Raw genomic sequence first — 27,353 nt, 5'->3', positions numbered from 1 at the left:
GGTTTCTGAACCGTTGCAAACACACATCAGTTTAACTCTTGAAATTGAATGTACACATTGACATCCATCTGCTAGATAGCTACATTTTTGTTTTAGAGCCAGATAATTCTCATTGCAGCCTGTACTACAATCCACTCTGGAATGTCCAAATTCAGCTTTTAGAAGAAAAGTGTTTCTAACTCCCTGAATCTAGCTGTACATGCAAATTCCTACAAGGAACCAACACACAGCAGATCAGTTTGTACGACGCGGGTCTTCAGTGTTTTAAAGGCATTCTTACTTCTAACTCTTAATGCCAGTATAGGGCTGGAAATGATTGTTTCTACATTCTCCAAAGAAAGGATTTCTGAACTGCTGCAAACACACATCAGTTTAACTCTGTAAGTTGAATTCACACATTGACAACCATTCTGCTAGATAGCTCCGTTTTAGTTTTATATCCCGACATTTCTCATTACAACCTGTACTCCCAAATACTCTAGAATGTCCAAAGGCAGCTTTTAGAAGACACATGTTTCCACTTCACTGAATCTAAACATAGAAGCAACTTCCTGAAAGGAACCATCACACAGCAGATCAGTTTATAAGAAGCGGGTGTTCTGTGTTTTAAACGCATTCTTACTGCTAACTCTTATTTGCCAGTATAGGGCTGGAAATGATTGTTTCTACATTTCAAAGAAAGGATTTCTGAAATGCTGCAACACACGTCAGATTTACTCTGTAAGTTGAATGCACACATTGACAACAATTCTGCAAGTTAGCTCTGTTTTTGTTTTAGAGTCAGATATTTCTCACTACAGCCTGTACTCCCATCCACTCTGGAATGTCCAAACGCAGCTTTTAGCAGAAAAATGTTTCTAACTCTCTGAATCTAAGCATAGATGCAACTTCCTAAAAGGAGCCAACACACAGCAGATCAGTTTGTAAGAAGCGGGTCTTCTGTGTTTTAAACTAATTCTTACTGCTAATTCTTATGCCTCACTCTAGGCCTGGAAATGACTCTTTCGACATTCTCCAAAGAAAGGGTTTCTGAACTTCTGCAAACACACATCAGGTTAACTCTGTAAGTTGAATGCACACATTCACAACCATTCTGCTAGATAGCTCCATTTTAGTTTTATAGCCCGATATTTCTAATTACAGCCTGTACTCCCTTACACTCTAGAATGTCCAAACGCAGCTTTTAGAAGACACGTGTTTCTACTTCCCTGAATCTAAACATAGATGCAACTTCCTAAAAGGAACCAACACACAGCAGATCAGTTTGTAAGAAGCGGATCTTCTGTGTTTTAAATGCATCTTACTGCTAAATCTTATGTGCCGTTATAGGGCTGGAAATGACTGTTTCTACATTCTCCAAAGAAAGGGTTTCTGAACTGCTGCAAACATACATCAGTTTACCTCTGTAAGTTGAATGCACACATTGACCACCATTCCGCTAGATTGCTCCGTTTTTGTTTTAGAGCCAGATATTTCTCATTACAGCCTGTACTCCCATCCACTCTGGACTGTCCAAATGCACCTTTTAGAAGAAACGTGTTTCTTGTTTCCTGAATCTAAACATAGGTGCAACTTCCTAAAAGGATCCAACACACTGCAGATCACTTTGTACCAAGCGGGTCTTCTGTGTTTTAGTGGCATTATTACTGCTAACTCTTATATGCCACTATACGGCTCTAAATTAATTTTTCTACATTCTCCAAAGAAAGGATTTCTAGACTGCTGCAAGCACACATCAATTTAACTCTGCAAGTTGAATGCACACATTGACAACCATTCTTCTGGATAGATCCGTTTTTGTTTTAGAGCCAGATATTTTTAATTACAGCCTGTACTCCCATTCACTCTGGAATGTCCAAACACAGTTTTTAGAAGAAACGTGTTACTAACTTACTGAATCTAAACATAGATGCAGCTCCCTAAGGTGAATGAACTCACAGCAGAGTAATTTGAGGGAAACGGTTCTTCTGCCTTTAAAACGCAGTCTTACTGCTAATTCTCATATGGCAGTATACGGCTGGAAACGTGTATTTCAAGACTTTCCAAACAAAGGGTTTCTGAAACGCTTCATACACCCAGAAGTTTAACTCTGTATGTTGAATGTACACTTTGACAACCAATCTGCTATAAAGCTCCATATTTGTTTTAGAGCCAGATATTTCTAATTACAGTCTACAGTCCGATTCACTCTGGAATATCCAAACGCAGCTATTAGAAGAAACATGTTCTTAACTCACTGAATCTAAACATAGACGCAGCTTCTAAGGTGAACGAACTCACAGCAGACCAATTTGAGAGAGAGTTTTCCTCTGTGTTTAAAATGCAGTCTTACTGCTAATTCTCATATGGCGGTATACAGCTGGAAACATCTATTCCTAGACTCTCCAAAGAAAGGGTTTCTGGAACACTTCATACACACATCCGTTTAACTCTGTAAGTTGAATGTACACTTTGACAATCAGTCTGCTAGATAGCTCCGTTTTTGTTTTGGATACAGATATTTCTCATTACAGCCTATTATCCCATCACTTCAGATTATCCAAACGCAGCTTTTAGAAGAAACGTGTGACTAACTCACTGAATCTAAGCCTAGATGCAACTTCCTAAGGTGAACGAACTCACAGCAGAGCAATTTGAGAGAAACCTTTCCCCAGTGTTTAAAACACAGACTTGCTGCTAATTCTCATATGGCAGTATATGGCTGGAAACATCTATTTCTAGACTAAACAAAGAAAAGGTTTCTGAAACGCTTCATACACACATCAGTTTAACTCTGTAAGATGAATGTACACTTTGACAACCAATCTGCTAGATAGCTCCGTTTTTTTTTTGTTTGTTTGGTTTTTTTTTTTTTTTTTGCCAGATATTTCTCATTACAGCCTATAGTCCCTTTGACTCTGGAATATCCAAACACAGCTTTTAGAAAAACCTGTTACTAACTCACTGAATCTAAACATAGATGCAGATTCCTAAGGTGAACAAACTCACAGTAGAGCAATGTGACAGAAACGTTTCCTCTTTGTTTAAAATGCAATCTTACTGCTAATTCTCATATCGCAGTATACAGCTGGAAACATCTATTCCTACACTCTCCAAAGAAAGGGTTTCTGAAATGCTTCATACACATGTCAGTTTAACTCTGTAAGTTGAATGTACACTTTTACAACCAATCTCCTAGATAGCTCCATATTTTGTTTTGGAGCGAGATATTTCTCATTACAGGCTATAGTCCAATTCACTCTGGAATATCAAAACGCAGCTTTTAGAAGAAATGTGTTACTAACTCACTGAATCTACACATAGATGCTGCTTCCTAAGGTGAACAAACTCACAGCAGAGCAATTTGGGAGAAACGTTTCCTCTGTGTTTAAAACGCAGTCTTACTGCTAATTCTCATATGGCAGTATAAGGCTGGAAACACGTATTTCTAGACTCTCCAAAGAAAGGGTTTCTGAAATGCTTCATACACACATCAGTTTAACTCTGTAAGTTGAATGTACACATTGACAACCAATCTGCTATATAGCTCCATTTTTGTTTTGGAGGCAGATATTTGTCATTACAGCCTATAGTCGCATTCACTCTGGAATATCCAAACGCAGCTTTTAGAAGAAACGTGTTACTAACTCACTGAATCTAAACATAGATGCAGCTTCCTAAGGTGAATGAACTCACAGCAGAGCAATTTGAGAGAAACGTTTCCTCTGTGTTTAAAACGCAGTCTTACTGCTAATTCTCATATGGCAGTATACGGCTGGAAACATCTATTTCTAGACTCTCCAAAGAAAGGGATTCTGAAATGCTTCATACACACATCACTTTAACTCTGTCAGTTGATGTACACTTTGACAACCAATCTGCTATATAGCTCTGTTTTTGTTTTTCAGCCAGATATTTCTCGTTACATCCTATAATCCCATTCACTCTGGAATATCCAAACGCAGCTTTTAGAAGAAACGTGTTATTAACTCACTGAATCTAAACATAGATGCAACTTTTAAGGTGAACGAACTCAAGGCTGAGTAATTTGAGAGAGATGTTTCCTCTGTGTTTAAAACGCAGTCTTACTGCTAATTCTCATACGGCATTATACGGCTGCAAACCTCTATTTCTATACTCTCCAAGGAAAGGGTTTCTGAAACGCTTCATAAACACATCAGTTTACCTCTGTAAGTTAAATGTACACTTTGACAACCAATCTGCTTGGTATCTCCATTTTTGTTTTGGAGCCAGATATTTCTCATTACAGCCTATAGTCCCATTCACTCTGGAATATCCAAATGCAGCTTTTAGAAGAAACGTGTTACTAACTCACTGAATCTAAACACAAATGCAACTTTTAAGGTGAACAAACTCAAGGCAGAGCAATTTGAGAGAAACGATTCCTCTGTGTTTAAAACGTAGTCTTACTGCTAATCTCATGTGGCAGTATACAGCTGGAAACATCTATTTCTAGACTCTCCAAAGAAAGGTTTTCTTAAACACTTCATACACACATCAGTTTAACTCTGCAAGTTGAATGTGCACTTTGACAACCAGTCTGCTAGATAGCTGCGTTTTTGTTTTGTAGCCAGATATTTCTCATTACAGCCTATAGTCCCATTCACTCTGGAATATCCAAACGCAGCTTTTAGAAAAAACGTGTTACTAACTCACTGAATCTAAACATAGATGCACTTCCTAAGGTGAACGAACTCATAGCAGATCAATTTGAGAGAAACATTTCCTCTGTCTTTAAAATGTAGTCTTACTGCTAATTCTCATATGGCAGTATACGGACGGAAACATCTATTTCTACACTCTCCGAAGAAATTGTTTCTGAAACGCTTCATACACACATCAGTTTAACTCTGTAAGTCGAATGTACACTTTGACAACCAGTCTGCTACATAGCTCCGTTTTTGTTTTGGAGGCAGATATTTCTCATTACAGCCTATAGTCCCATTCACTCTGGAATATCCAAAAGCAGCTTTTAGAAGAAACGTGTTACTAACTCACCGAATCTAAACATAGATGCAGTTTCCTAAGATGAGCAAACTCACAGCAGAGCAATTTGAGAGAAACGCTTCCTCTGTGTTCAAAACGCAATCTTACTGCTAATTCTCATATGGCAGAATATGGCTGGAAACATCTATTTCTAGACTCCAAAGAAAGGTTTTGTGAAACGCTTCATGCACACATCAGTTTACCTCTGTAAGTTGAAGGTACAGTTTGACAACCAATCTGCTAGATAGCTCCATTTTTGTTTTGGAGCCAGATATTTCTCATTACAGCCTATAGTCCCTTTCACTCTGGAATATGCAAACGCAGCTTTTAGAAGAAACGTGTTACTAACTCGCTGAATCTAAACATAGATGCAGCTTCCTAAGGTGAACGAACTCACAGCAGAGCAATTTGAGAGAAACGTTTCCTCTGTGTTTAAAACGCAGTCTTGAATGCTGGGAAGATGGCCGCCTAAGAACAGTTCAGGACTTCAGCTCCCAGTGAAAGTGCAGAGGGTGAATGGACGCCGCATTTCCAGATGAATTTTTATTGCCCACAGACCAGGAGATACCCAGGCAGAGGGGTCGCTAGCGCCACGGTCCCCACCCGTGCGGCTGTTTTGGCCCCTGCAGGGCTGATTTGGCCCACGTGGCTGCTGTGACCACGCCCTGTTGCTGCGGTTCTCCGTACAAAAACCACTGGTCTGGGAGGCCTCTTAGCTGGCGAGCAGAGCCCTGAGACGGCAGAGTTGCCCATTCATCTGAAATAGTGAGCCAGGCCAGGAGATTCCTAGGCAAAAAATCCGCCAGGAGCCGGCTCCGCAGTTCAAGCCGACTCAGTGAGTCACAGCATGGGAGATCCCAGAGCCTTTTCAACAAGCGACTGGAACGCGGGGTCGTTCAACTTAAAAGAAAAGACTCTGAGTCAGGGAGCCAGGTGATCAGGCTAGGTTGGTCCCACCCCTCCACCCCCAACAACAACAAAAACAAAAACAGTAATTGGAAACCTTCTGGGGTGAGCCCTTCAAACCAAGCACAGCTGAACCCAGGACGGTCCGGCTTGGTGGAAGAGGGGCATCCGCCATTACGGAGACTCTCCACCACTACAGAGGCAGGCCACCGTCGCTGAGGCAACCTGCCACAACAGAGAGAGTCCGCCATAACAGAGGCGGGGCCACCACTGCTGAGACAATTCTAACTATGCCCATATAAACAGGACTGAGGGAAGAGCTCAGGGCAGCTGGGCAGAGCCCACAGCAGCTCAGCAAAGCCCCTGCAGGCAGGCAGTGGCTAGGCGTGCTGCTTGCTGGGCAGGTCAGACCTGAAAGAAAAATCAAAAAAGGCAGTAGTGCAATGGAAACTCATAAAGCCCCAACTCCCCAGGACAGAGCACTTGGGAACAAAAAGTGCTTTATGAGTTCAGCTGCAGCAGACCTAAATGTACCCAGCAGCTCTGAATGAACAACGGAGCTCACAACTCAGGACTTAAGCCCCAATAAAAGATAGACTGTCTCCACAAGTAGCTCCCTGACCCCCATAGACCCAAAGACTCGCCTCATAAAGGAGAGAACAGACTGACAGTAGGCGAGCATCCTTCTGGAACAAAGATAGCAGAAAAGGAAACTGGTAGCAACCCTTACTGTTCTGCAGCTGCTGCAGGTGATCCCCAGGCAAGCAGGGCCCGGAGAGGACCTCAGCAGTCCTACAGCAGACGGGCCAGACTGTTAGAAGGAAAGCTTAAAAAAGAAAAAGAAAAAGAAAAAAAAGAAGTAACTTCAGCATCCATGAACAAGAAGCTGACTCAGAGACCCAACCTGAAAGACAGTAACTACAAAGACAACAGGTGGATAAACCAACAAAAATGGGAAGAAACCAGCGCAAAAAGGATGAAAACTCCTGAAACCAGAACACCTCTCCTCCTAAAAGGGATCACAACTCCTCACCAGCAAGGGAACCAGACTGGATGGAGAAGGAGGGTGATGAAATGACAGAATCAGACTTCAGAAGGTGGGTAGTAAGAAACTACAGTGAGCTAAAAGAACATGTTCTAACCCAACGCAAAGAAACTAGGAATGTTGAGAAAAGATTGGACGAAATGCTAATGAGAATGGATAGCATAGAGAGGAATATAAGAGAATTGATGGAGCTGAAAAACATAACACAAGAACTTTGTGAAGCATGCATAAGCTTCAACAGTCGAATTGACCAAGCAGAAGAAAGGATATCAGAGGTCGAAGATCAACTCAATGAAATAAAAAGAGAAGGCAAGAATAGAGAAGAAAGCTCAAAAAGGAATGAACAAAATCTTCAAGAAATGTGGGACTATGTGAAAAGACCTAATCTACGTTTGATAGGAGTACCTGAATGTGATGAAGAGCATGAATCCAAGCTTGAAAATACTCTTCAGGATATTATGCAGGAAAACTTCCCCAACCTAGCAAGGCAGACCAATATTCAAATCCAGGAAATACAGAGAACACCACAAAGATATTCCTCAAGAAGAGCAACCCGAAGGCACATAATCGTCAGATTCACCAGGGTTGAAATGAAAGAGAAAAGGCTAAGGGCAGCCAGAAAGAAAGGTCGGGTTACTCACAAAAGGAAGCCCATTAGACTCACAGCAGATCTTTCAGCAGAAACCCTACAAGCCAGAAGAGATTGGGGGCCAATATTCAACATCCTTAAAGAAAAGAACTTTCAACCCAGAATCTCCTGTCCAGCCAAACTAACCTTCCTAAGTGAAGGAAAAATAAAACCCTTTGTGAACAAGCAAGCACTCAGAGATTTCATCACCACCAAACCTGCTCTACAAGAACTCCTGAAAGAGGCTCTACACATATAAAGGAACAACCAGTACCAGCCACTCCAAAAACACACCAAATGGTAAAAGAGCATCAACACAATCAAGAATCTGCATCAACTAACCAACAAAACAGCCAGGTAGCAACAAAATGACAGAATCAAATTCACACATAATAATACTATCCCTTAATGTCAATGGACTAAATGCCCCAATCAAAAGACACAGACTGGCAAATTGGATAAAAAGCCAAAACCCATCAGTGTGCTGTATACAGGAAACCCATCTTACATGCAAGGATACACAAAGGCTCAAAATAAAGGGATGGAGGAAGATCTACCAAGCAAATGGAGAGCAAAGAAAAAGCAGGAGTTGCAATTCTCATCTCTGATAAAATAGACTTTAAAGCAACAAAGATCAAAAGAGACAAAGAAGGACATTACATAATGGTAAAAGGATCACTGCAACAAGAAGAGCTAACGATCCTAAATTTATACGCACCCACTACAGGAGCACCCAGATACATAAGGCAAGTTCTTAATGACGTACAAAGAGCCTTAGACTCCCACACAATAATAGTGGGAGACTTTAACACCTCATTGTCAATATTAGACAGATCATCCAGACAGAAAATTTACAAAAAACAAGCAATGGGGAAAGGATGCCCTGTTTAATAAATGGTGTTGGGAAAACTGGCTAGCCATGTGCAGAAAGCAGAAACAGGACCCATTCCTGACACCTTACACCAAAATTAACTTCAGATTGATTAAAGACTTAAACATAAGACCTAACACCATAAAAACCCAAGAAGAAAATCTAGGCAAAACCATTCAGGACATAGGCATAGGCAAGGACTTCATGACCAGAATGCCAAAAGCAAGGGCAACAAAAGCCAAAATAGACAAATGGGACCTAATCAAACTCCACAGCTTCTGCACGGCAAAAGAAACAGTCAGTAGAGTGAATCGGCAACCAACAGAATGGGAAAAAATTTTTGCAGTCTACCCATCTGACAAGGGGCTGATATCCAGAATTTACAAAGAACTAAAGCAGATCTACAAGAAAAAAACAAACAAGCCCATTCAAAAATGGGTGAAGGATATGAACAGACACTTTACAAAAGAAGACATATAAGAGGCCAACAAACATATGAAAAAATGCTAATCATCACTGGTCATTAGAGAAATGCAAATCAAAACCACATTGAGATACGATCTCACACCAGTTGGAACGGCAATCTTTAAAAAATCTGGAAACAACAGATGCTGGAGAGGATGTGGAGAAATAGGAACACTTTTACACTGTTCGTGGGAATGTAAATTAATTCAACCATGTGGAAGACAGTGTGGCGATTCCTCAAGGACCTAAAAATAGAAATCCCATTTGACCCAGCAATCCCATTACTGGGTATATATCCAAAGGATTATAAATCATTCTACTATAAGCACACATGCACACGAATGTTCATTGCAGCACTGTTTACAATAGTGAAGAACTGGAACCAACCCAAATGCCCAACGATGATAGACTGGATAGGAAAAATGTGGTACATATACACCATGGAATATTACGTAGCCATCAAAAACGATGAGTTCGTGTCCTTTGTAGGGACATGGACGAACCTGGAAACCATCATTCTCAGCAAACTGACACAAGAGCAGAAAATCAAACACTGCATATTCTCACTCATAGGCGGGTGTTGAACAATGAAAACACATGGACACAGGGAGGGAAGCACTACACACTGGGATCTGTTGGGAGGGAAATGTGGGAGGGACGGTGGGTGGGGAGGTGGGAACTCATAGCATGGGGAGAAATGACAGATATGGGCGAAGTGACAGAAGGCAGAAAACCACACTGCCATGCGTGTACCTATGCAACAATCTTGCATGTTCTTCACATGTACCCCAAAATCTAAAATGCAATTAAAAAAACATAATAATTTTTTAAAAAACCCGCATATTTACTGTTAATTCTCATATGGCATTATATGGCTGGAAACATCTATTTCTAGACTCTCCAAAGAAAGGGTTTCTGAAACGCTTCAGACACACATCAGTTTAACTCTGGAAGTTGAATGTACACTTTGACAACCAATATGCTAGATAGCTCCGTTTTTGTTTTAGAGACAGATATTTCTCATTACAGCCTATAGTCCCATTCACTCTGGAATACCCAAATGCAGCTTTCAGAAGAAGCGTGTTACTAACTCACTGAATCTAAACATAGATGCAGTTTCCTAAGGTAAACGAACTCACAGCAGAGCAAATTTACAGAAACGTTTCTTCTGTGTATAAAACGCAGTCTTACTGCTAATTCCCACATGGCAGTATACGACTGGAATCATCTATTTCTAGACTCTCCAAAGAAAGGGTTTCTGAAACGCTTAATACACACATCAGTTTACCTCTGTAAGTTGAATGTACACTTTGACAATCAAACTGCTAGATAGGTCCATTTTTGATTTAGAGCCAGATATTTCTCATTAGAGCCTATAGTCCCATTCACTCTGTAATATCCAAACACAGCTTTTAGAAAAAACGTGCTACTAACTCACTGAATCTAAACATATATGCAGCTTCCTTTGGTGAACAAACTCACAGCAGAGCAATCTGAGAGAAATCTTTCTTCTGTGTTTAAAAAGCAGTCTTACTGCTAATTATTTTATGGTAGTATATGGCTGGGAACATTTATTTCTAGACTCGCCAAAGAAAGGGACAGGGAAAATGTGGTACATATACACAATGGAATATTGCACAGCCATCAAAAACGATGAGTTCACGTCCTTTGTAGGGACATGGATGAACCTGGAAACCATCATTCTCAGCAAACTGACACAAGAGCAGAATATCAAGCACCGCATGTTCTCACTCATACGCGGGTCTTGAACAATGAGAACACATGGACACAGGGAAGGGAGCACTACACACTGGGGCCCGTTGGGGGGAAATGGGGAAGAGAACAGGTGGTGGGGAGGTGGGAAGAGATAGCATGGGGAGAAATGACAGATACAGGTGAGGGGACGGAAGGCAGAAAACCAAACTGCCATGTGTGTACCTATGCAACAATCTTGCATGTTCTTCACATGTACCCCAAAACCTAAAATGCAATTAAAAAAAAGGAGAATAAGAAAATGTTTCTGAAACACTTCATACACACATCAGTTTAACTCTGTAATTTGAATGTACACTTTGACAACCAATCTGCTAGATAGCTCCGTTTTTGTTTTAGAGACAGATACTTCTCATTACAGCCTATAGTCCCATTCACTCTGGAATATCCAAACGCAGCTTTTAGAAGAAACATGTTACTAACTCACTGAATCTAAACATAGACGCAGCTTCCTAAGGTGAACGAACTCACAGCAGAGCAACTTGAGAGAAACGTTTCTTCTGTGTTTAAAATGCAGTCTTGCTACTAATTCTCATATGGCTGTATACGGCTGGAAACATCTATTTCCTGACTATCCGAAGAAAGGGTTTCTGAAAAGCTTCATACACACATCAGTTTAACTCTGGAAGTTGAATGTACACTTTGACAACCAATCTGCTAGATAGCTCCGTTTTTGTTTTAGAGACAGATATTTGTCATTACAGCCTATAGTCCCATTCACTCTGGAATATCCAAACGCAGCTTTTAGAAGAAACGTGTTACTAAAACACTGAATCTAAACTTAGATGCAGCTTCCTATGGTGAACGAACTCACAGCAGAGCAATTTGAGAGAAACGTTTCTTCTGTGTTTAAAATGCAGTCGTACTGCTAATTCTCATATGGCAGTATACGGCTGGAAACATCTATTTCTAGACTCTCCAAAGAAAGGGTTTCTGAAATGCTTCATACACACATCAGTTTAACTCTGTAAGTTGAATGTACACTTTGATGGCCACTCTGCTAGATGGCTCCGTTTTTGTTTTGTAGCCAGATATTTCTCATTACAGCCTATACTCCCATTCACCCTGGAATACCCAAACGCAACTTTTAGAAGAAACTTGTTACTAACTCGCTGTATCTAAACATAGATTCAGTTTTCTAACGTGAACAAACTCACAGCAGAGCAATTTGAAAGAAATGTCTCTTCTGTGTTTCAAATGCAATCTTACTACTAATGCTCACAGGGCTGGAGACATCTATCTCTAGACTCTCCAAAGAAAGGTATTCTGAAATGCTTCATACACACATCAGTTTAAGTCTGTAAATTGAATGCACACCTTGACAACTATTCTGCTAGATAGCTCCGTTTTTGTTTTAGAGCCAGATATTTCTCATTGCAGCCTATAGTCCCATTCACTCTGGAATATCCAAATGCAGCTTTTAGAAGAAATGTATTACTAACTCACTGAATATAAGCATAGATGCAGCTTCCTAAGGTGAACGAAATTCAGTAGAGCAATTTGAGAGAAGCATTTCTTCTGTGTTTAAAACGCAGTCTTACTGCTAATTCTCATATGGCAGTATACGGCTGGAAACATCTATTTCTAGACTCTCCAAAGAAAGGGTTTCTGTAACACTTCATACACACATCAGTTTAACTCTGGAAGTTGAATGTACAGTTTGACAACCAATCTGCTAGATAGCTCCGTTTTTGATTTAGAGCCAGATATTTCTCATTAGAGCCTATAGTCCCATTCACTCTGAAGAAACATGTTGCTAACTCACTAAATCTAGACATAGATGCAGCTTCCTAAGGTCAACGAACTCAAAGCAGAGCAATTTGAGAGAAACGTTTCTTCTGTGTTTAAAACGCAGTCCTATTGCTAATTCTCATATGGCAATATACGGCTGGAAACATCTATTTCTAGGCTCTCCAAAAAAAGGGTTTCTAAAACGGTTCATACACACATCAGTTTAACTCTGTATGTTGAATGTACACTTTGACGGCCATTCTGCTAGATGGCTCCGTTTTTGTTTTGTAGCCAGATATTTCTCATTACAGCCTATACTCCCATTCACCCTGGAATACCCAAACGCAACTTTAAGAAGAAACTTGTTACTAACTCGCTGAATCTAAACATAGATTCAGCTTTCTAATGTGAACAAACTCACAGCAGAGCAATTTGAAAGAAATGTTTCTTCTGTGTTTCAAATGCAATCTTACTACTAATGCTCACAGGGTTGTATATGGCTGGAGACATCTATCTCTAGACTCTCCAAAGAAAGGTATTCTGAAATGCTTCATACACACATCAGTTTAACTCTGTAAGTTGAATGTACACCTAGACAACTATTCTGCTAGATAGCTCCGTTTTTGTTTTAGAGCCAGATATTTCTCATTATAGCCTATACTCTCATTCAGTCTGGAATATTCAAACGCAGCTTTTAGAAGAAACGTGTTTCTTACTCCCTGAATCTAAGCATAGATGCTACTCTCTACGGTGAACGAACACACTGCAGAGCCTTTTAAACAAAATGTTTCTCCCGTGTTCTAAACACAGTCTTAGTGCTAATTCTTACAGGCCTCTATGTGGCTGCAAATATCTGTTTCTTGATTCTCCAAGGAAAGGTTTTCTTAACTGATTCATACACACATCAGTTTAACTCTTTAAGTTCAATGCACACCTTTACAACCAATCTGCTACATAGCTCCATGTTTGTTTTAGAGCCAGATATTTCTCTTTACAGCCTACACTCCAATTCACTCTGGAATATCCAAACACAGCTTTTAGAAGAAATGTGTTTCTAACTCACTGAACCTAAGCATAAATGCAACTTCCTAAGGTCAACGAACACACAGCAGAGCAATTTTCAAGAAACATTTCTCCTGTGTTTTAGACACAGTCTTACTGCTAATTCCTATATGCCTGTATACGGGTGGAAATATCTGTTTTTATATTTTCCCAAGAAAGTGTTTCTGAACTGCTGAATACAAACATCTGGTTTAACTCTGTAAGTTGAATGCACATGTTGACATCAATTGTACAACATAGCTCTGTTTTTTTCTTAGAGCCATATATTTCTCATTACAGCTAATACTCCCATTCACTCTGGAGTATCCAAACGCAGCCTTTAGAAGAAACGTGTTTCTAACTCGCTGAATCTAAACATTGTTGCAATTTGCTAAGGTGAACAGACACACAGCAGAGCAGTTTGAAAGAAACGTTCCTCTGTGTTTTAGACGGTGTCATACTGCTAATTCCTATATGCCTGTATGTGGCTGGAAATAGCTATTTCTAGAAATCCATACCATTATCAGAGATTATTACAAACAACTCTGTGCTCATAAACTAGTAAACCGGGAAGAAATGGATAAATTCCTGGACACCTGCATCCTCCAAGCCTAAACTAGGAAAAAGTCGAAACCCTGAATAGACCAATAACAAGGTCTGAGGTTGAGGTAGCAATTAAGAGCCTACCACCCAAAAAAAGCCCTAGTCCAGATGTGTTCACAGCCGAATTCTACCAGATATACAAAGAGGATCTGGTACCATTTTTTCTGAAACTATTCCAGATAATCCCAAAAGAGGGAATCCTTCCCAAATTATTTTATGAGTCAAACATCATCCTGATACCAAAACCCGGCAGAAACTCAACAAGAAAAGAAAACTTCAGGCCAATATCCATGATGAACATAGATGCAAAAATCTTCAATTAAATACTGGCAAGCCGATTGCAACAGCATATCAAAAAGCTCATCCACCATGATCAAGTAGGATTCATCCCGGGGATGCAAGGCTGGTTCAACATACGCAAGTCCATAAACGTAATTCACCACATAAACAGAACCAAAGACAAAAACCACATGATTATCTCAATTGATGCAGAGAAGGCCTTTGACAAAATTCAACAGCCCTTTATGCTAAAAACCCTCAATAAACTAGGTATTGACGGAACGTATCTCAAAATAATAAAAGCTATTTATGACAAACCAACAGCAAATATCATACTGAATGGGCAAAAACTGGAAGCATTCCCTCTGAAATCTGGCACTAGAGAAGGATGCCCTCTCTCACCACTCCTATTCAATATAGTACTGGAAGTTCTAGCCAGAGCAATCAGGCAAGAAAAAGAAATAAAGGGTATTCAAATTGGAAAGGAGGAAATCAAATTGTCTCTATTTGCAGATGACATGATTGTATATCTAGAAGACCCCATCATCTCAGCCCAAAATCTCCTGAAACTGATAAACAACTTCAGCAAAGTCTCAGGATACAAAATCAACGTGCAAAAGTCACAAGCATTCCTATACACCAGTAACAGACTTAAAGAGAGCCAAATCAAGAATGATCTGCCATTTGCAATTGCTACAAAGAGAATAAAATACCTAGGAATACAACTAACAAGGAATGTAAAGGACCTCTTCAAGGAGAACTACGAGCTGCTCCTCAACAAAATAAGAGAGGACACAAACAGATGGAGAAATATTCCATGTTCATGGTTACGAAGAATCAACATCGTGAAAATGGCTATACTGCCCAAATAATTTACAAATTCAATGCTATTCCCATCAAGCTGCCAATGACTTTCTTCACAGAACTGGAAAAAAACACTTTAAACTTCATATGGAACCAAAAGACAGCCCGCATAGCCAAGTCAATTCTAAGCAAAAAGCACAAAGCAGGAGGCATCACACTACCGGACTTCAAACTATGCTACAAGGCTACAGTAATCAAGACAGCATGGTACTGATACCAAAACAGAGATATAGACCAATGGAACAGAACAGAGGCCTCAGAGGAAACACAACATATCTACTACCATACGATCTTCAACAAACCTGACAAAAACAAGCAATGAGGAAAGGATTCCCTGTTTAATAAATGGTGTTAGGAAAACTGGCTAGCCATGTGCAGAAAGCAGAAACAGGACCCATTCCTTACACTAAAATTAACCCCAGATGGATTAAAGACTTAAACATAAGACCTAACACCATAAAAACCCAAGAAGAAAATCTAGGCAAAACCATTCAGGACATAGGCATAGGCAAGGACTTCATGGCCAAAATGCCAAAAGCATTGGCAACAAAAGCCAAAATAGACAAATGGGACCTCATATAACTCCACAGCTTCTGCACAGCAAAAGAAACAGTCATTAGAGTGAATCGGCAACCAACAGAATGGGAAAAAAATTTTGCAGTCTACCCATCTGACAAGGGGCTGATATCCAGAATTTACAAAGAACTAAAACAGATCTACAAGAAAAAAAAAAAAAAAAAAAAAAAAAAAAAAAAAACAAGCCCATTCAAAAGTGGGTGAAGGATATGAACAGACACTTTACAAAAGAAGACATACAGGAGGCCAACAAACATACGAAAAAATGCTCATCATCACTGGTCATTAGAGAAATGCAAATCAAAACTACATTGAGATACCATCTCACACCTGTTAGGATCGTGATCATTAAAAGATCTGGAGACAACAGATGCTGGAGAGGATGTGGAGAAATAGAAACACTTTTACACTGTTGGTGGGAGTGTAAGTTAATTCAACCATTGTGGAAGACAGTGTGGCGATTCCTCAAGGACCTAAAAATAGAAATCCCATTTGACCCAGCAATCCCATTACTGGGTATATATCCAAAGGATTATAAATCGTTCTACTATAAGGACACATGCACATGAATGTTCATTGCAGCACTGTTTACAATAGCAAATACCTGGAACCAACCCAAATGCCCATCGATGATAGACTGGACAGGGAAAATGTGGAACATATACACCATGGAATATTACACAGCCATCAAAAACGATGAGTTCGTGTCCTTTGTAGGGACATGGATGAACCTGGAAACCATCATTCTCAGCAAACTGACACAAGAGCAGAAAATCAAACACTGCATGTTCTCACTCATAGGCAGATGTTGAACAATGAGAACACATGGACACGGGGAGGGGAGCACTACACACTGGGGTCCATTGGGGGGCACCATGGGAGGGATGGGGTGATGGGGAGGTGGGGAGAGATAGCATGGGGAGAAATGACAGAATGACAGATATAGGTGAGGGGAAGGAAGGCAGCAAATCACACTGCCACATGTGTGCCTATGCAACAATCTTGCATGTCCTTCACATGTACCCCATAACCTAAAATGCAATAAAAAAAAGAATTAAAAAGTAGTCACTTATCTGTGTTTATGATGTTGATGTTAATGTTAAAGGAAGCCTGCTTTGTTAATCAGGAGGGCACATTCTGTTTTTCTAGCTTTGTAATCTAACATTAATTTAACAAAGTCTTATTTACTATACGAGACATTAAAAGACAAAATGAACAGTATCTTTAAAAGTAGTTTTACAAAAATTGCAGAAATGTCTTTCTGTAGATACAATAATTCCTTATGTTCTTCCCAATAAGCACCAAGAGCAGCATGCAGAAGCCTAGTGATCACAGGTAATGGGACTGAGTGGTGACTGCGTCAGGCACTGCAATAATGCTTTGCCTGCTTTAACTCATTTAATATTTACAAATAACTTATAATGTAAAGGCAGGATTCAAATGCACAGTGTATGCTCTGGAGCCCATATCTTGGCTCTTGCTACTAGATGCTAAAGTGACCTATGGAATTTGAATGTGTCACTTTCTGGTGCTTGGGCTTGCTGCAGGATCAGAGACGATTAAAGCTAGAGAAGTGAATTGTTAGCACACACTACAGACTCTTTTTCTAGATTCTAGCATTCTGATGCTCTCAGGTACTTTTGTGCTAGTAGTTGTGAGCTGAAAATCCAAGGCTAAACTTTTTGGCATCCACCTAAATTGCGTGTTTAATTGGATTTTCAATTCAGAGTCAGAAAGCATCTCTTCTGAGTTTGGATGACTTCTACAGGCCCTTGAAAAGAAGCATGTGTGTCAAGGAGGCTATTTGGACATCACGCAGCTCTTACAAAAGAGGGCTTTCCTAAACTGAGTGTAAATGAGGTAGAAACACAAGAATTACATTTCTTTTGAAAGCAAGGATTTAAAAAATCATAGAAAAATTAGTGTGAGAAGAAATATATGCTACTCCAGATAGCTGGGTCATGTCCCACTCCCAACACAAAGTCTATTTGAGTTCTCTTCTAGCTGTGGCAGAAGGAAGGCCTGCCAGGCTAAGTGAAATTCCAGGACACAAATCTGATAAAAGTACCAAAAGGGAATCATGAGCAATAAAATAAAATTGTAAAACAAATTGGGAGGAAGCCTTAGTGTCGCTAGGTACTTACCTGCTATCAATGGAGAAAAGCTATATAAATCATGAATGTCGGAACAACCCTCTCATTTGGGGCTGTTTTTGGTAGTTGAATGCTAACTCTGAGAAAAGGGGACTAAGGTGGAAAGGGCAATTTTTTCTCCTTAAATATCCCAAATGCCCTTCCTTTGCTGCAGCACACAGAAAAATATTCACATTATGCTGAACTACTCTTCTGTTTATCCACCAAATTAGCTGTGAATTCTTTCCTTCCAACTTTAGGTCTTCCTAGACCTCTCAATTCCACTTGTCCTCTTGGATTAGATTCTCAACAAGGCCAGGACTCCTGGAATCTTAGCTTCATTTCTGAAGTAATTTCTGCTGGAAAGCAAAGTTTGGCACGTCAGCTTTTAATATATGCTGTGGCAGTTGGTAGAGACAGGGAGGGAGAAAAAGGGAGAGGAAGAAGAACACAATCCTACTGGCCTTGGAAATTCAACTGGAACTTCCGTTAGTTACATTTTTTTTCTTGAAACTGATTTATTCAGACATATGACAAACTCCAGTGAGGCACTAACACTTTATATGATAAACTTTGGAAGACAACTAAAACTCAAAAAAACCTTTTGGCAGCAGAGATTCCAGGATGTTCTCCTGAGACATTGAGGCTTTTTCAGGTAGGTGGTAATTCAAGAACATAAAGACAGTCAATATGGAATGTGAGCACTGAAGTTCTCCTTCATGTTCCTACAGCCTCAGAAAGGAGCCTCGGGCTGACAGGGGAGTGACAGTGGTGAGAGCCTGGTGAGGGTTTGGCAAGGACATGAGACTCCCGAGGAGACCTGAATTCCTAAACAACGAATGGTCTGAGGTTAAAGATAGGATTTATGAGGAAAAGAAATGGAGTGCTTGTTTACAATAGCAAAGACCAACACCATGGAATATTACACAGCCATCAAAAACGATGAGTTCGTGTCCTTTGTAGGGACATGGGTGAACCTGGAAACCATCATTCTCAGCAAACTGACACAAGACCAGAAAATCAAACACTGCATGTTCTCACTCATAGGCGGGTGTTGAACAATGAGAACACATGGACACAGGGAGGGGAGCACTACACACTGGGGTCCATTGGGGGGAAGTAGGGGAGGGACAGGGGAGTGGGGAGGTGGGGAGAGATAGCATGGGGAGAAATGACAGATACAGCTGAGGGGAAGGAAGGCAGCAAATAATACTGCCACATGTGTACCTATGCAACAATCTTGCATGTTCTTCACATGTACCCCAAAACCTAAAATGCAATTAAAAAAATATAAAAAATTTTTTTAAAATAAAGTAAAATATAAAAAAGAAAAAGAAGAAATGGAGTGCTAAATCAGGCTTGTCAAAGCTGAGCCCCACCCAGGGGCAGCATCCAGGTTGCATCTTAGCTGTCATCAACATGGGATCTAATCAGTGGGGCAAGGTCAGAAGGGTTTGATGAGGAGGACATGGAAGCCTCTAGTGGATTGTATTCAGGCCGGCACACTCACCAAGGCAGTTGACATGCACGAGATGTTGGTGACATTTGCTCAGATGAAAAGTGCAGGGTGCAGTGTTATCAATGCTTTGTTTGGCTAGGCAATCATAATTCTTCCAAGGTTAAAGGAGCTTGAGTGTCAGATAGCTTGGTTGGTAAAGCTAGGGGTTACAGCTGCCCTCTGTTTGGAAATGTCTTTAAGGGTCATCCTAGCTGCTATGTAAATGTAACATAAGGAAAATATCCATTTGTACCCATTGTACAATTAGTTAAGCATCAAAAACAAGATTATTCTGAGTAAAAATTAAAGCCTCTGATCTCTGATGAGTTAATTTTTTTCCCTTCCATCACTTAGAGAACTTTTTTGCTTGTTTACATACAATAAACTACCTTTGAGGGGGTGTATAATTGTGAACATTTTAACAAATCCATAGTCACGTAACCATCACCGCAATCAGGACACAGAACAATTCTCTCACCCCGTGTCCCTGATGCTTCTCTTTTGGAGTCAAACTCTTTACCAACCCCCGGCAACTCCATACTATAGTTTTATCTCCTCCGGAATGCCATATATATTTAATTCTATATTATGTAACCTTTTGAGTCTGGCTTCTTTCTTTAGCATAACACATCTGCAAATCATTAATATTGTTGTACACATCAACAGATCTTCCTTATTGAGTAGCATTCCATTGTATGAATGGATTGTGGCTTACTTATCCATCCACCCACTGAAGGACATCTTAATAGTTTCCAATTGTTGGCAATTATGAACAATGCTGCTATAAGCATTTAGATACAGGTGTTTGTGTAAACTTGAATTTTCATTTCTCTAGAGTAAGCACCTAGGATATTGACTGCTCTGTCATCTGATTTGCATATGTTTAATTTCATAGAAAATTGCCAAACTGTTTTCCAGAGTGCTTGTACCATTTTGCATTCCTACCAGCATTCCATACGTTCTCAATGTATGAAAACTCAGAGGCTCCATATCCTTGTCAGCACTTGAAAATGTCCGTTTTGTTTTTATTTTTAGCCATTTTAATAAGTGAGTGGTAGTATCTCATTGTGGTTTTAATTTACATTTCCCTAATGGCTAATATATTTGAGTACTTTTTCATGTACGAATTTGCTATCCATATAACATTTTTATGTAAAGTATCTGTTTAAACGTTTTGCTCAGTTGTACTGGCTTGTTTGTTTTTTCTTCTTTTTCTTTTTCTTTCTTTTTTGTTTTTTGAGGCAGAGTCTCGTCACCCAGGCTACAGTGCAGTGGTGTGACCTTGGCTCACTGCAACCTCTGCCTTCTTGGTTCATTCTCGTGATTCAGCCTATGAATTAGCTAAGATTATAGGCCACAATGCCCACTACTTTTTGTATTTTTAATAAAGACAGAGTTTCAACATGTTGTCCAGGCTGGTCTCGAACTTATGGCCTCAAGTGATTTGCGCATCTCAGCCTCCCAAGGTGCTGGGATTACAGGTAGGAGCCACTGTGCTTGGCCATTTGTTTTCTTTGTGTTAAATTTTAAGCTTTATCTATAAATTCTGCATACAAGCTCTTTATGAATGTGTGATTCCTGAAAATGTTGTCTTAGTCTATAGCTTTTCATTCTCTTTAGAATGTCTTTTAAAGAGCAAAGTTTTAAATTTTCATGAAGACTAGTATATCCATTTTTTCTTTTATGAATCATGCTTTTGGTGTTTTATCTAAGAACTCTGTGCCTAGACCAAGTTCATGAGTATTTTCTCTTGTTTTTCTTCTAAGGGTTGTATAGTTTTACTTTCTACATTTTGATTTGTGACCCATTTTGAGTTTAAAAGTTATTGAAACTTTGTGAAAGGGGTTACTCATTCATTGAAACCAGCATGCCCATTTACATTTGGTCCTTGGTGTATAAACTTAGAGCTACAAGATATTTTTATCAGAGGTATATTCAGCATTTGATGTTCTTTAATCAATCAACAAATATTCATTAACCATGTCATTTCACTTTCATTATTATATTCTGAGCACTTTAGAACAATCCTAGTTGGCTGTCCTATACTCCCAGCTCACATCCCTGGATTTCATAGTCCTCACAGTTATTTCCATGGAACCAACATTATTTTTATTAGTTACCTACTGACAGATATATAGTCAAGGAGTTTGGAGTCCAAAGAGGGGAGTAAACTATCTTGTATCTATTCTCATGAAAATTCAATTCATTTTCCTCCTTGACAAAAGAAAAAAAAAAAAGACCATGTACACAAGCAAAGTGAAGAACAAAATGAAAGTAATTGGTTAAATAATTTAAACTTCAAAAGTTCTGCCAATCCTCTTCATCTTGACTTCATGAATATTAGAATTTTACATGGAGTTGAAAGCAGCTTAGAGGTCACCTTGTCTTTGTCCTTCATTTGACCACTAAATCAAGCCTACAAATATTATTGTTGAGCACCTCCTGTGAACCAAAGGCTTAGTACATGCCAGATGAGAAAATCAAAGTCCAGCCAAATGAGGACAGCTGCCCACAACCCCAGGCTTATCCAGAGGGCCCTGAAATCATGGTTGTAGAATTTCCGAATTTTTATCTACAGAAACCTCTCCACGTTTTTCCACAGCCTCCAAAGTTCATAGCGTCCTGATCTCTTCTCTCCATGAGGTAGTCTCAGCCCCATTACTGATTGTAGTACATGTGTGTGTTTCAGTTCCAAGAAGTAAACTATGGTTTTTAGGAAAGTGGACTTGGGAAATGAAGCTGATTTGGGAAATGAGTTTTAAAAGTTTTGAAAGGGAGAATTGTGACTTAGAGAATAGGTAACTAGAAAGACTGGGAAGTGAGGTCTGGAAAGGGAGATAAAAGAAAAGAGATTATGATTTAGGGACTTTTTCAGAGCAGGGTCTAGAGTTATTGAGTGGGAAATAGAAAAGAAGCTGTGGTTTGGAATAAGGGGATCAAAAGAAAAGTTAGAACAAAGAAAAGAAGTTTGAAGAAATAACCTATGGATTCAGGCCACAATTTACTTGTCTTGGACTCCGGGTCACATATCAAATAGATATATTTCAAAAATGTACCCAAAAGAACAAATGTACAGTTTTGAATATTATACAGTGAGTATTTTTAAACAATAACTCTGAATGTTTTCTTCTTTAAAATAAATACTTAGGTAACATTCTGATGCACTGATGGTTTAAGATTGCCCAGAGTTTAGAGGTTTTTCTCTTCTGATTGTGGCAGGGTGAAAATCCTGCCTATTTCAAGACAGCCCTGAGAATAGATAGCAGTGCACATGTGAGATCTGGAATACTCCTGTAAAATAATTCCCAGTCTGACACAAGCAGGTGGCAGCTGAACCTTGTTTGTACAGGGAATGAGGGAGAAATGCCTTGTCTTAGATTAAGAAACTACCAAACAGGAACCCAAAAATTGATCCACGTTAGAGCCTGCAGAAAGAGCAAGCTGGTCAATAGCAAGCAGGTCCTCCAAGAGTATATAAAAGTTTTCAAGAGCTAGCTTGGTGCAGTGGCTCATGCCTCTAATCCCAGCACTTTGGGAAGCTGAGGCAGGTGGATCGTGATATCAGGAGTTCAAGACCAGCCTGGCCAAGATGTTGAAACCCCGTCTCCACTAAAAATACAAAAATTAGCTGAGCATGGTGGCAGGTGCCTGTAATCCCAGCTACTCAGGAGGCTGAGGCAAGAGAATTGCTTAAACCTGGGGGGACAGAGGTTGCAGTGAGCTGAGATTATGCCACTGCACTCTAGCCTGGGTGACAGAGTGAGATCCCATCAAAAGAAAAAAAGAGCTGAAACAGAGAGAAGCCCTAGAACGACTTTCACATTCATTGGTAGAGAATAAAATATTTGAAATTTCATTCACTCAAGTGGGTACTCCTCTGTATTTAATTAAGATGCCTGTGAGTAAATAAATGTTTTTAGCAGCTTTATTCATAATAGCCAGAAGGTGGAAACAACTCAAATGTCCATCAACTGATGAACAGATCAACAAAATGTGGTATATCCATACAATGAAACATAATTTTACCATAAAAAGGAATGAAGTTCTGATATGTGCTGCAATATGGATGAACCTTGAAAACATTATACCAAGTGAAAGAAGCAAGACACAAAAGACCACATACTGCATGATTCCATTTATATAAAATGTCCAGAATTGGAAAGTTTGCAGAGTCAGAAAGTAGATTAGTGGTTGCCAGGGTCTAGGAGAGAGGAGACTGTTAATGAGTATAGAGTTTCTTTGGTGGGTGATAAAAAGAAGTTCTGGAGCTAGATAACAGTGATTGTTGCTCTGATGGTGCACTTTTAAAATACAAACTTAAAAAAACATACCCATGGACATAAATCTCTTTTTATAGCTAAAACAAACAAACCCCATTAGTTCTGTAGCTGGCACTTTCCTGAACAGGTACAGATGGGGTCACCAGGCTCCTATCTTTACCCTGCCCTCCAACCAGACAGGAGCAGGTAATGTCTCCCAGCTCCACACTTCTGTTTAAGTTAATACATACACTGATATCCCCCTACCGTTTCCTACGTCTTAAAGTCCTTGACCTTTTTGGATGTCGCCTACTCCAGGAAATATTTTCCTCCTATAAGTCCCCTCTGTATGCTCAGATTTTTCTGTAGACAATTCTCCCACAACCTACAGCTAACTCCTTCCAATATTATGGGATTTGCGACCTATGTAATCCTTACTTTGCCTTGCCCTGTAAGCCAGTTGAGAGTCACAACACTCGTATCTGTCATGCTAGCGCATAGCCTGGTACATGGTAGGAACTGAATGGAGTAGATTCAAGTGGGAATACAAAGCCTTACTAATCCTGGCCCAACTCACCTCTTCTGCTGTCCCTGGTTATAGGCAGACCCTTGTTTCTATCCCTCAACCCCTTACAGTTTCAATCCCCACAGGAGCAATGAGGGACCTCAGCATCAACTACACCCCTCACTCTACCCAAGGCTTCCTCAGCCTCTCGGATCACACAAAACTCCTTCAGATAGATACTCAAGTTCTATGGTTAACTCTGAAAATAATGAAGCCTCTTTCATTCTGTTCTTTGAGCACTAACCCTAGGCTCTGCACCAGGCTGCAGAGCATCACTCCCCTTTTCTCATACGCCTCACTGTGCACTGGCCCCATCACAGCCAAGGCACTAATGAATGAGAGAAGCAGCAAGGCTGGTTGAAGAGGGAGAAGGGGCAAGGTTACGGGCAGGAGTAGCAGAGTCATTACAGCAGATCCAGCTTGCCAGTCCTGTTAGAAATGTCAATGTGTAAGAGGCCACCTCTGCTCCAGCCATATCTCTATTTTGTGGGCAAGAGCGTTCCATCAGCATAGTTTACTTTTCTCATTTATTGGTTCCAACTTGGATTAAAAAGCTAAACCAAAAGGCATGTAAATAATTTTATGGGAACTCTGCCCAGTCCATGCATATCAGTCCATTTACTCTGTGCTCAGTATTTTCTGTCTAAATTGTTCACTGCTGACTGCTTTAACAGACACACTGTTTGTGTTCTGGATTAAACATTATAAAGGGGAGAGAGGATGTCTTATTACATTGGAAGATGATCTATAACTTATCAAGTGCTCATCATTGAAATTGTTATTTACTCATGCCTCATTACAGATAACATGAAATATCTTGTTTAGCATCTATGGAATAGCAATAATTATATCTGCTTGTATATAGCTCAATGAGGGCTTGCCAAAGGAAAAAAAGGTATTTAGCACTGGAACAATACTCACCAGCTATAATAATTATAAACTAGATGTACCCAGGCCCTATTCTATTTTATTATTTGGCAGTGTACGCATGAGTTGATTTCATGATTTTCCAAAATCTATCAGTGATGAGGAAATTGTTAGACTGCTTTTGAATTTCCAATTAGAGTTCTTTTCCTACTGAGGTGTATTCTCATTGGGCTTCTGAGCTCACCAAAACTTCTTTCCATCATATCCAAATTCTGACAGAACTATGTTTGAATTATACTTGCCCTTTCAATTCTATGGCTAATTGTAAATTTTTCATCATCTTTTTAATATGGCAAACCTTATTGAGAGGTGAAGAATTAATTAAATTTAAAAATTTTAAATTAGGAATCATCAGGGCAGCTGAGACCTGAATAAGCCATTTTATATATAATTTTGAAAGAAACTCTTTTCTCCAAGCAGACTCTGCCCTCCCCTGCCTGCACCCAGGGTACAAGGCTTAGTGAGTAGAGCACAGACAGAGTGTCAGTGTCCCCAGGGCCCCTTTGGTAGAGCACAACAGCACAAGCATATACAGCAGCTCTAGGAACAGTGTAGAAATTTGCTTTATTTACAGTTACTTATCTTTATTTACTAAGTCGATCTAAACAGTTCAAATGCATTTCTAGGACAAAATCTAGAAATCAGCATTCTGACCAGAAAGTCAAAGTAAAGTCAAAGTAAGAAATGAATGAGGGATAGAGTGGAATCATGAGTTAGCCAAAGTTATGAAGATAACTGAAAGAGTAAGACCAAAATTATATTACCTGCCTCTAGTGTGGAAATCAATAGGGTATAGACGCTTTTGCTTAATTCTTATGTTAATTTCATGGGACTTCCGGTTTTGACTATTGTCTTTAAAAAAATTGTATGGACATACAAATTGATAATGTCTTCTCACAGTGTGGTTTGGAAGCAATTCTTAGAAATCTAAATGGGTAAATCTTTGGCCCAGGAATTTTATTCTGAAAATATATTCTAAAGAGTACAAGTGTGGTAACAATATTTCCAACAGCAAAAAATTGAAAACTGTACAAACAAAGAAAAAAAGAAAAAAGAAAGAAAACTGCACAAACATTCATTAGAAATGGGTTGATAAAACAAATCACTGTGTAATCATATTGTGAATGTGATAATCATATGATTCTATTTGAATTGATAAGATATATGACCGAAGAGAATCTATCAATGAAGCAAAAAAGGCAAATAGCAGAGTAGTGGAAATCCCATTAATGTAAGAAAAATGTGTGTTGTAAATGTGCCATTGTATGTATGTATGTGTAAACACATAGACAGGTATTTATAAGGACATAGTCCTAAGTGGTCATTGCTAAGGAAGAGTGTGAGATTTGAAGAGTTGGAATAGAGAGGGAAGGGTAAAAAATTGGGAGACAGTATTCATAAGGGAGTTATAGTTTCTGCTCTATATGCCTCTGCAATTTTTTAGCAATAAGCACGCATTACATTTGTAATTTTAAAGAAATTTTAAAGAATTTTATGGACACAAAAAAGAAAAAAGATTACTCATAACTGCATCACCCAAACACAACAATTTTCATTTATATATATTGCCTCCCAAACTTTTAACATGGGTTTAAGAATGGGGAAAATATATAAAATTTCAAAATTACATAATAAGAATGTTGTTGTATGGTCACTGTAACTTTGAATTTTATAGTTTTAATATAAAACATAACTACAGTATATGAAATTGCCATTTTGTTGCAAATAGCCATCATCTGGTATTGATGCATGTACATAAAATTATTGTACCAGAATGTAATCAACCATTTTATAGGTACATATGTTACCTACTTTGGACTTTATGTTCAAAAAGTAAACAATGCAGAAAAAAAAATTAGTTTATAATGTGTCTGTCTTTGGATTATATCTTTACAGAAAACAGAAAGCAAAGTTATCAAATTAAACAAGAATTTAAACATTGCATGACTCTTAATATACATTGGCAATTTCCTTTCAAAATCACAGGTTTAACCTTATTGCCACAAAAAGTGCATTAGCTTTACTTCATCTTAACTAGCATTGAGTATTAATTTTCTAATCACTCTGGCCAAAATAGAACAATATATTTCTTGAATAAATTATAAATTTGAACAGGAAGTAACCTAACTTCTACTAACCTAGCTGACTCCATCTTAGCTGCAAACCTAACAGGCTCTCTCTAACCTGTCCCTCCCTGCCTCAGC

Source organism: Saimiri boliviensis, chromosome 14 (genome assembly GCF_048565385.1).
Source record: "Saimiri boliviensis isolate mSaiBol1 chromosome 14, mSaiBol1.pri, whole genome shotgun sequence".
Classification (NCBI taxonomy): domain Eukaryota; kingdom Metazoa; phylum Chordata; class Mammalia; order Primates; family Cebidae; genus Saimiri; species Saimiri boliviensis.
This window is presented reverse-complemented; position numbering follows the sequence as displayed.